Source organism: Apodemus sylvaticus, chromosome 7 (assembly GCF_947179515.1).
Source record: "Apodemus sylvaticus chromosome 7, mApoSyl1.1, whole genome shotgun sequence".
NCBI lineage: Eukaryota > Metazoa > Chordata > Mammalia > Rodentia > Muridae > Apodemus > Apodemus sylvaticus.
Window position 1 is genome coordinate 111,902,993 of NC_067478.1, and position 8,375 is coordinate 111,911,367.

The window sequence follows — 8,375 nt, forward strand, 5'->3', positions numbered from 1 at the left end:
CTTCATACCTTGGCAAAAATCCCCACACACGCAAAGGTAAGTAAACCTTTTAAAATATAGAAAATGGCCGGGTAGTGGTGGCGCTTGCCTTTAATCCCAGCACTTGGGAGGCAGAGGCAGGCAGATCTCTGAGTTCGAGGCCAGCCTGGCCTACAGCGTGAGTTCCAAGACAGTCAGGGCTATACAGAGAAACCCCGTCTCAAAAAATAAAATAATAGGGCTGGAGAGATAGCTCAGTGGTTAAGAACACTAACTGTTCTTCCAAAGGTCCTGAGTTCAAATCCCAGCAACCACATGGTGGCTCACAACCATCTGTAATGAGATCTGATGCCCTCTTCTGGTGTGTCTGAAGACAACTACAGTGTACTCATATGCATAAAATGAATAAATAATTTAAAAAATAAAATAATAAAATAAAAAAATAAAAAAGGAAGGAAAAAAAGAGAAAAAAATGTCATAAACAGGTACATATACACACATGTATATACACACACACACACACACACACACCACACTCCAAGCTAACCAACCAAGAAACAAATACATGGAGTTGATGGAACTGGCTAGATTTCCTAGAAGATCATGCCAGTGTGTGGCCGATGGAGACCAGCTATTCCATGTGTGGGAATTTCATCCTTATCTCTGGGCAGGTCCTGTCTACCTCCCTCTGGTGTCACCTTGGGACTCCAGGGAACAGATCGAATGTCTTCAGGGAGGCGGTGTGCTTCCTGCTGACATGTCGCGATGCTTGAGAATGACCCCCAAATACTGTAAAGGCTGGACAACTGTAAGAGGGCCGGCTGCTCTCACAGTCTGGGGTTAGATTGCCAGTATCCACGGATTACCTGCTCCCCGATGCTAGTTCTAGGGGTCCATCGCCCTCTTCTGACCTCCTCTGGTACTGCATCTTGTGATGCACTCGTACATACATGCAAAACACCACGAGTGTAAAATAAAAATTTAAAAGCCGGGGGCTGGAGAGTTGGCTCACTGGTTAAGAGCACTTGTCGTTCTTGCTAAAGTAACCCAGGTTCGGTGTGTAGCGCTCATGCGCTCATGCTCACCTCCTCCTCAAACACACATTGTACATCTGTGTGGTGCACATATGTACAAGCAGGCAAAAAACACTCATACACAAAAATGAAATAAACCTAAAAAAAGAAAACCTTAAAAAATATGTATGCATGCTGAGTGCACTGGATTCTTCCTGTGGCTATTTTAGGAGAAATAGCAGCCTAGCTCTGTAAGCAGTGTCACATGAGGTATGCCCCACAGGACGCGCTACGTTCCCTTATCAGCTAATCTGCCCTCCGTCCTGTGTGTGTTTTCCACTCACTATCCTCCAGGAAGACGGTAAGCTTGAAACTCTAATCATCACGGAAGAGCACATTGAATCGAAAGACGTCAGATCGCCTTTAGTCCCAGCACTTGGCAGGCAGAGACAGGCGGATCGCTATGAGTTCGAGGCCAGCCTGGTCTACAGAGTGAGGAACCTTGAGGAGGGGTGAATGATTCTAGGGGTCTCTGAGGAATGACGTAAGAGTGCTTATACCACAAAAGATGGTTTGAAGCAGAAACAGCACTGTCAGGGACCAGCAACCGTGACTGATTAGACTTCCCTTACGGAAGTGGGAAGCGGTGAGGTCATTCAGGATAAAGTCACAGGGTTGGGTGGTGGTACGCGCCTGCCATCCCAACAGGGAGGAGACGAAGCAGGAGGATGACTAGGAGTTTAAGGTCAGGCTTGGTGACGAGAGTTCATGGCCAGCCCATGCTACATGAAACTCTGTCTCATAAACAAAAGGATAAAGTAGGTATTACCCTAAAGTAGTATTGATGCAATGGCCAGGATACTCTCAGGAAAAAGGACCTTAGGGTCCTGTTCAAATTAAATTGAAAGCAAGGTCATTAGTACTACTACAGGAGGCGGAACCCAGCCTTCCGAGCAGAAGCTGAGCGGCCGCAGCCCTCATTGGCTATTTTCTCCGTAACTGACAGCAGCCTCAACCAATAATAGCTTGGAATAGCCCTAGTTCCCGCCCTAGCTCCGCCTCTCAGATGGTCTGCGCCTGCGCTGCTTCCTGATGTTCATGTAGTTCTGCAGGTAACCAGCAGGGGGCGCGCGAGGGCTTGTGCGCCCAGCTCTGGCTCCTTTCTCAGCTGTCTTGGGACCCATTTCATAATAATATGGATTTGACGAATAACACAGATTGTTGGTCATAATATAGTTAAACACACTATGTCCAGCATGTAGTCTGCACAGGAGTAGTGTTATTGCATTTGTCATCAAGGGAAATTGAGTAGATACATTAACTAGTTCAGATTTAAGCTGTGGATAAGCCCGTGTGGTGGAATAAACCTTTAGGAAATATAACGTGAGCTCCAGAACGGCCCGGGCTACGTGTGACGCTGTTTATTATTTAATCTTTTTTTTCAGAAAAAAAGATTTATTGTATATATGTATGTATGTATGTATGTATGTGCTCTTAATCACTGAACCATCTCTCTAGAACTAGAAATAAATCTTTATTTAAAAAAAAAAAATAGATGCCTAGAAAGATGGCCCAGTGGTTAAGCACTCGCTACTCTTGCTGGGACCATGAGCTTGGTTCTCAACACCCAGACTGGGCAGGCCACAACCTCCTGTGTCTGGTCCTTGGAATCCGACCCTGTTTTATGGCTTCCATAGGCAGTGCACATCAGACAGGTATGCACATGTACACATGAATAATTTTTTGAGATAGGGTCCAATCTTATAGCTCTGGCTGTCCTGGAACTTGCTATGTAGATCAGACTGGCCTTGAACTCACAGAGAGTTACCTGCTTCAGCCTCCTGAATGCTGGGATTAAAGGTGCTGCCACCCGCTTACCACAGGCTTATTTTTTAAATTAATCTTTTAAAAATTGTCTTACTGTGTGAAGGCTTGATAGCCTGACCTCAGACCCCAGAACCCCCCAGTGGGAGGGAACTCCCCCCATGAGTTGGTCTCTCCCCTGCATGGGGTGCTGTGGCACAGGCATATTCTGCATGCTCCCCTGCCTCCCAAAAGTAAAATCCAGCTTTGTTTATTATTGAGAGTCTCTTTGTTGCAGAAAATGTCTTAGTGGACATGAGCTTTTTCTTTTAGAGTTTGGTTCCCATGTGGCCCAAGGCTGCTACTGAATTTGCTGTGCCGTTGACTGGCTCACCCTGTCTCCACCTCCTGAGTCCTGGGGAGACAGATGGTGTCCCCACGCCCATTTCTTCTGCGGCTGCATCCTTGAGTGCTGGCTCCCTCAGCCTGAGGAAAGATGGACCCCTCCCCCACTCCCGGCAATTCTGAGACAGCTGACATATGTAACCCTCAACCCTCAACCCTCAACGGCTTGCTTGGTTTTTGCTCCACTATACAACGTATTAACGCCCTACCAACCCTTTTTTCACTTGGGGAAACTGAGGCTGGGAGCAAGTATGTTCAGTACTTAGGGGTGTGTGTGTGTCCTCACTCAATAACTCCCTGCAATCTAGAATTACTCGTGCCCTCTTGACCTCCAGCCTAGTAACCTTTGCTCAGCTCGCCAGCCTTCGAAGACCCCCCCTGGGACAGTGGCTGGGTCTTTGTTTGTTGCATAAAGTTCAAGATCGTCTGAAAACTTCCATTTTTCCAGGTGTGCTTTTCCACCTCATGTCCAAGCTGGTTCCCTATCCTCAGGGACTGTTTCCCGGGAACAGTTTTTGGCACCACCAATCAGGTAACGTCCCCTCCAAACCCTGTCCTAAATGTCACTTGGGTCTAGAGCTATCCGGCATAGAGCCCAGCAGTCACTGGGCCTAGTCGCCTCACAGAAGGGATGCATACAAGGCCCAGAGCGGGGTCGAGTGCCTGTCACCACAGCACTGTGGAGGCGGGAGGTAAGGGTTCAAGGTCAGCCTCCACCACATATCAGACTAACAGCCAGGCTGGGCAGCGACAAGTGAACCTGAAACTAAAAAAAAAAAAAAAGAGGAAGAAATCCCAGACGTGACGGCACACATCTTTGCTTTCCGCACTAGACAGAACAGTTGACTTCAGTTCTAGGCCAGCAAAGGCTCCATACTTCTGGGTTCAAGGGCACCCTAAACCCCGACTATGCTATTACACAGATTTGGTATGCCGGCTGGGACTCAGTCCAGGAAATGCACACTTTATCACTCAGCCATGCGTGCACCTCTTCCTGGTCCACAGACGGGAACTGAAGCTCGGGGACATTATTTTTGGATTTTTGTTGTTCTTGTCTCCAGACAGGGTTTCTCTGTGTAGCCCTGGCTGTCCTGGAACTCACTCTATAGACCAGGCTGGCCTCAGAGAAGACATCACTTTTCTGAGACAGGGTTTTACTATGTAACTCTAGGTGATCTAAACTTTGTCCAAACAAGACCAACCAAGGCTGGCCTTGAACTCCTAAAGTCTTTGTTGATTGTGGTGCTGGGGTAGAACACAAGCCAGGCAGGAGACTGGACCCCCACGACACCTCTCATGGGTTCTAGGCAGCTCTTGCCCTGAGCCATCCCCAGCCTCTCTGGGTGGTCTAGCCACAGGCTGTACAGCCCAGTCGAATCTCTTCTTCTAGCTTCTCATTTCCTCTCCTCTTCCTCAGTTTGTTTTCTTTTTCTTTAGATATTACTATATGTAAGCACACCATAGCTGCCTTCAGACACTCCAGAAGAGGGCATCAGATCTCATTAAGGATAGTTCTGAGTCACCATGTGGTTTCTGGGAATTGAACTCAGGACCTTCTGAATAGCAGGCGTAACCACTCCTTAGACGAGCTCTTAACCACTGAGCTATCTCTCCAGCCCATGTTTTCTTTTCCAAGACTGGGTTTCTGTGTGCAGTTCTGGCTGTCCTAAAACCTAAAACTCCTCTTGTAGACCAGGCTGGCCTCACACTCAGAGATCCTCCTTCTTCTGCCTCCTGAGTGCTGGGATTAAAAGTGTGCGCCATCACTGATTTTTTTGTTTGTTTTGGTTTTGATTTTGGCTTTTTGGTTTTTTTTTTCTCCAGACAAAGCTTCTTTATGAAGCCCGTCTCACTAAGTAGATCAGGCTGGCCTGGAACTCAGTATGTAGATCAGGATGGCCCTGGTCCACTTCATCTACCTTTGTCTTCTGAGTGTTAGGATTAAAGGAGTGTGTGACCAGACCTGGTTCCAGTCCCGTTCTTTCTTTTTCCCATTGGTCTTTTTGAGACAAGCTTTCTCTGTGTAGCTTTTGCTGTCCTTGAACTCTGTTGACCTGGCTGGCCTAGAACTCGGAGATCTGCCTGTCCCTGCTGGGACTAAAGGCATGTGCCTTCACACTCTAGCTAGGAGTCTGCAGGGGAAGGGCCTGGCTGCCAAGCCGGCTGAGTCTATTCCAGGATTCACATGGGGGAAAGAGAGAACCCACTTCTAAATGCTCATGCACCATGGTGTGTGCACCCTTCGGTCACCACACGCCCCACACTAAATAAATGTAACGTGAAAGCCTTTAAACAAGAACACAACCTATGTGGTGGTGCATAGCTGTAGTCCCAGAGCAGATGGAGGGAAATCTTTGGGTTTGAAAGAAGCCTGTTTTACATATGAGTTCCAGGTTTGCCAGGGCTGCACAGGAAGATTTTGTCTTTAAAAAAAAAAAAAAAAAAAAAGGAATGCAGAAGCTGGAGAGATGGCTCAGTGGTTAAGAACAAGAGGACCTGGGTTCAGTTCCCAGCACCCACTTACAGCTCATAACTATCTTTTTGGTTTTTTTTGGATTTAGTTTTTTCGAGACAGGGTTTCTCTGTGTAGCCCTGTCTGTCCTGGAACTCACTCTGTAGGCCAGGCTGACCTCGAACTCAGAAATCTGCCTGCCTCTGCCTCCCAAGTGCTGGGATTACAGGCGTGTGCCACCACCGCCTGGCCTACTGTGCTTTTTTTTTTTTTTTTTTTTTTTTTAATTTATTATATGTAAGTACACTGTAGCTGTGTTCAGACACACCAGAAGAGGGCATCAGATCTCATTACAGATGGCTGTGAGCCACCATGTGGTTGCTGGGAATGGAACTCAGGACCTCGGGAAGAGCAGTCAGTGCTCTTAACCTCTGAGCCATCTCTCCAGTCCCCGACTGTGCTTTTAAAAAGCGTGTAAGAAGGATGCTTGCTCAGGGTCCAGGACACAAGGTGCCGGTCAGGGAGGGAGGGGCTATTCCTCGGTCAGCAGAGCGCTTGCGCAGTATGCAGGAAGTCCTGGGATCCATCCTAGCATGGCATTAACTCAATGTGCAGACCTAGGCCTACCATCCTACCACTTGGGGAGGCAGAGGCAGAGGGATCATGCCTTCAAGACTGTTCCGAACTAAAAACCTTGAACCAGAACAGAAAAAAAAGAGTCTAGATCCCAGACTTCAAGTCACAGCTCCTTCGGAGCGAGACCATGTCTCAACACAAGTGACTGAGCGACAGCCAGGCATGGTGGCACACACCTGCGATTCCAGAGTTCGAGGCCAGCCTCAGCTCATAGCAAGCTTGAGGCCGGCACAGCACAAGTTTGAGTTACACGAGACAAGAGGCAGGTTTCAGAGACAAGACAGGTGAGATAGCTTGCAGAAAAAGGTGCTTTGCTGTCCGTGTTGACATCTCAAGTCTGATTCACGGGGATCGCATGGTAAAGGAGAACTGAATCGCTCAAGTTCTCCTCCGATGTGTGCCCCGAACCCCAAAATAAATAACTTTAACATGAAAAAAAAACACACACCTTACAAACAAAACAAAAATCCCAGGAAACGAATGAGGCCGTATCGTATCAGCTGTCAGCCGGGAGCACCGGTGACAGCCTCGCTTTAATTAGGGACAAGACTGGAGGACTGACTGTCAATCCACACACCAACTGATCAACTGCAGTGTGGACAACACAGGGTCCTGCACCCACCCTGGCAGGAGGACCTCTGACTGAGGCCAGGGGTCTGGCCAGTCACTGTACCCCATCCTAGGCTCCTGGAGAAGGAAGGGAACAGGGAACAAGCCAGCCCAACCCTCATGCCTCCTCAGATATGACACAACTTCCCAGGAACTGACAGCGCGTCTGCCTGCCCTGCGTTCAGGGAATGTGGCCCGGCAGGGAGGAGAGCCCCTTCCTCGCCTTCCCAATGGGGCCAACAGGGAAAGACAAGTTCATTATCTCCTTTTGTCTGAGTAGAATAATTTATATGTCAACCTTACAGTATGTACAAAACACGGAAAGGAGGGAGGCCCTGTCTCGTCCCCAGCGAGGACAGACTACTCTTGCTTAATAGACGAATAAACCAAAACCCTGTAAGCATCGGGGGTTGGGGGAGTGGGCTAGACAGGGACAGCTGGGGAGGGGCTGGAGTGGGGGCTACAGTACCGTGTACAGAGGTGTAACAGGGCAGGCAAGGAACCACAGCCCCCACTGCCCTGCTGCAGACTGGCTCCATGTGGCAGGGGAACCGGGTCCATTCCTTTTTAAAAGTCCCCTCACCCCCATGGCTTGGAGAAAATGGCCTTGCTCGATCTGTATTGCTTAGGGACTGCCTGTGGCTGGGGGTGGCGGGGTCAGGCTCCGTAAGGTGGGGAGACGGCTGCCCAGGATGGGAGGATGTGGTACACACCATTATTGCTTCCTCCTGGGGCAGCGAGAGCGGGTGCAGGGGAGCGGAGTGGGGGCGGGTGAGTGATGCAGGGATGGCGTCTACGCTGGAGGAGAGGACGGGGAGCGGGAGGGAGCCACGGAGACGGCAACTATGGCCACAGGACTCTTTAAGGCAGGAACAAGAGGAAGAAGCAGCTGGAAGGAGGATGTGTTTGTGCGTATGGAACAGAGCCCCCTTCCTCCAACGGAGAGAATTCAAAGTCACCCAAAGTGGACCAGGAAGATGGCGTCCAGAGAAGGGAATCGAGACTTGGGACCCCAGGCTGAGGCTGGTAGAGGGGGAGGAACCAAGAGTCCCTGGGTGGTAAAGCAACAGCCCAACTGGCCACCTCTTCAACCATGTGGCCAGAGTTGTACAAAAAAAGATAGAAAACAGAAAGAGAAGAGACATGGAAGACTTTGTGGTAGAGGACAGCGAGCCATGGAGAGGCCCGCTGCGGACCAGCCTCTCCCGGAATGGCCTCTCCCGGTGGCTACTCCCAGAAGGGTGGTAGACTCCCTCTGAGCCTTAGAAAAAGGGCCCAAAAGGCAGTGTCACACCTAGGCTTGAATCTCAAGGAGCAAGTCTCAAAGAGGCAGGAGGATGGCGCCTTGGAACTGAGGTTGATGGGCGGGGTGAAGATAAAAGGAGGCGGGCCCAGGCATGGGTGATGGGCGGGGTGAGGGGGGAAAGGTGGTGGGCCCAGGAATGGGTGATGGGCGGGGTGAAGGGGAAAGGAGGTGG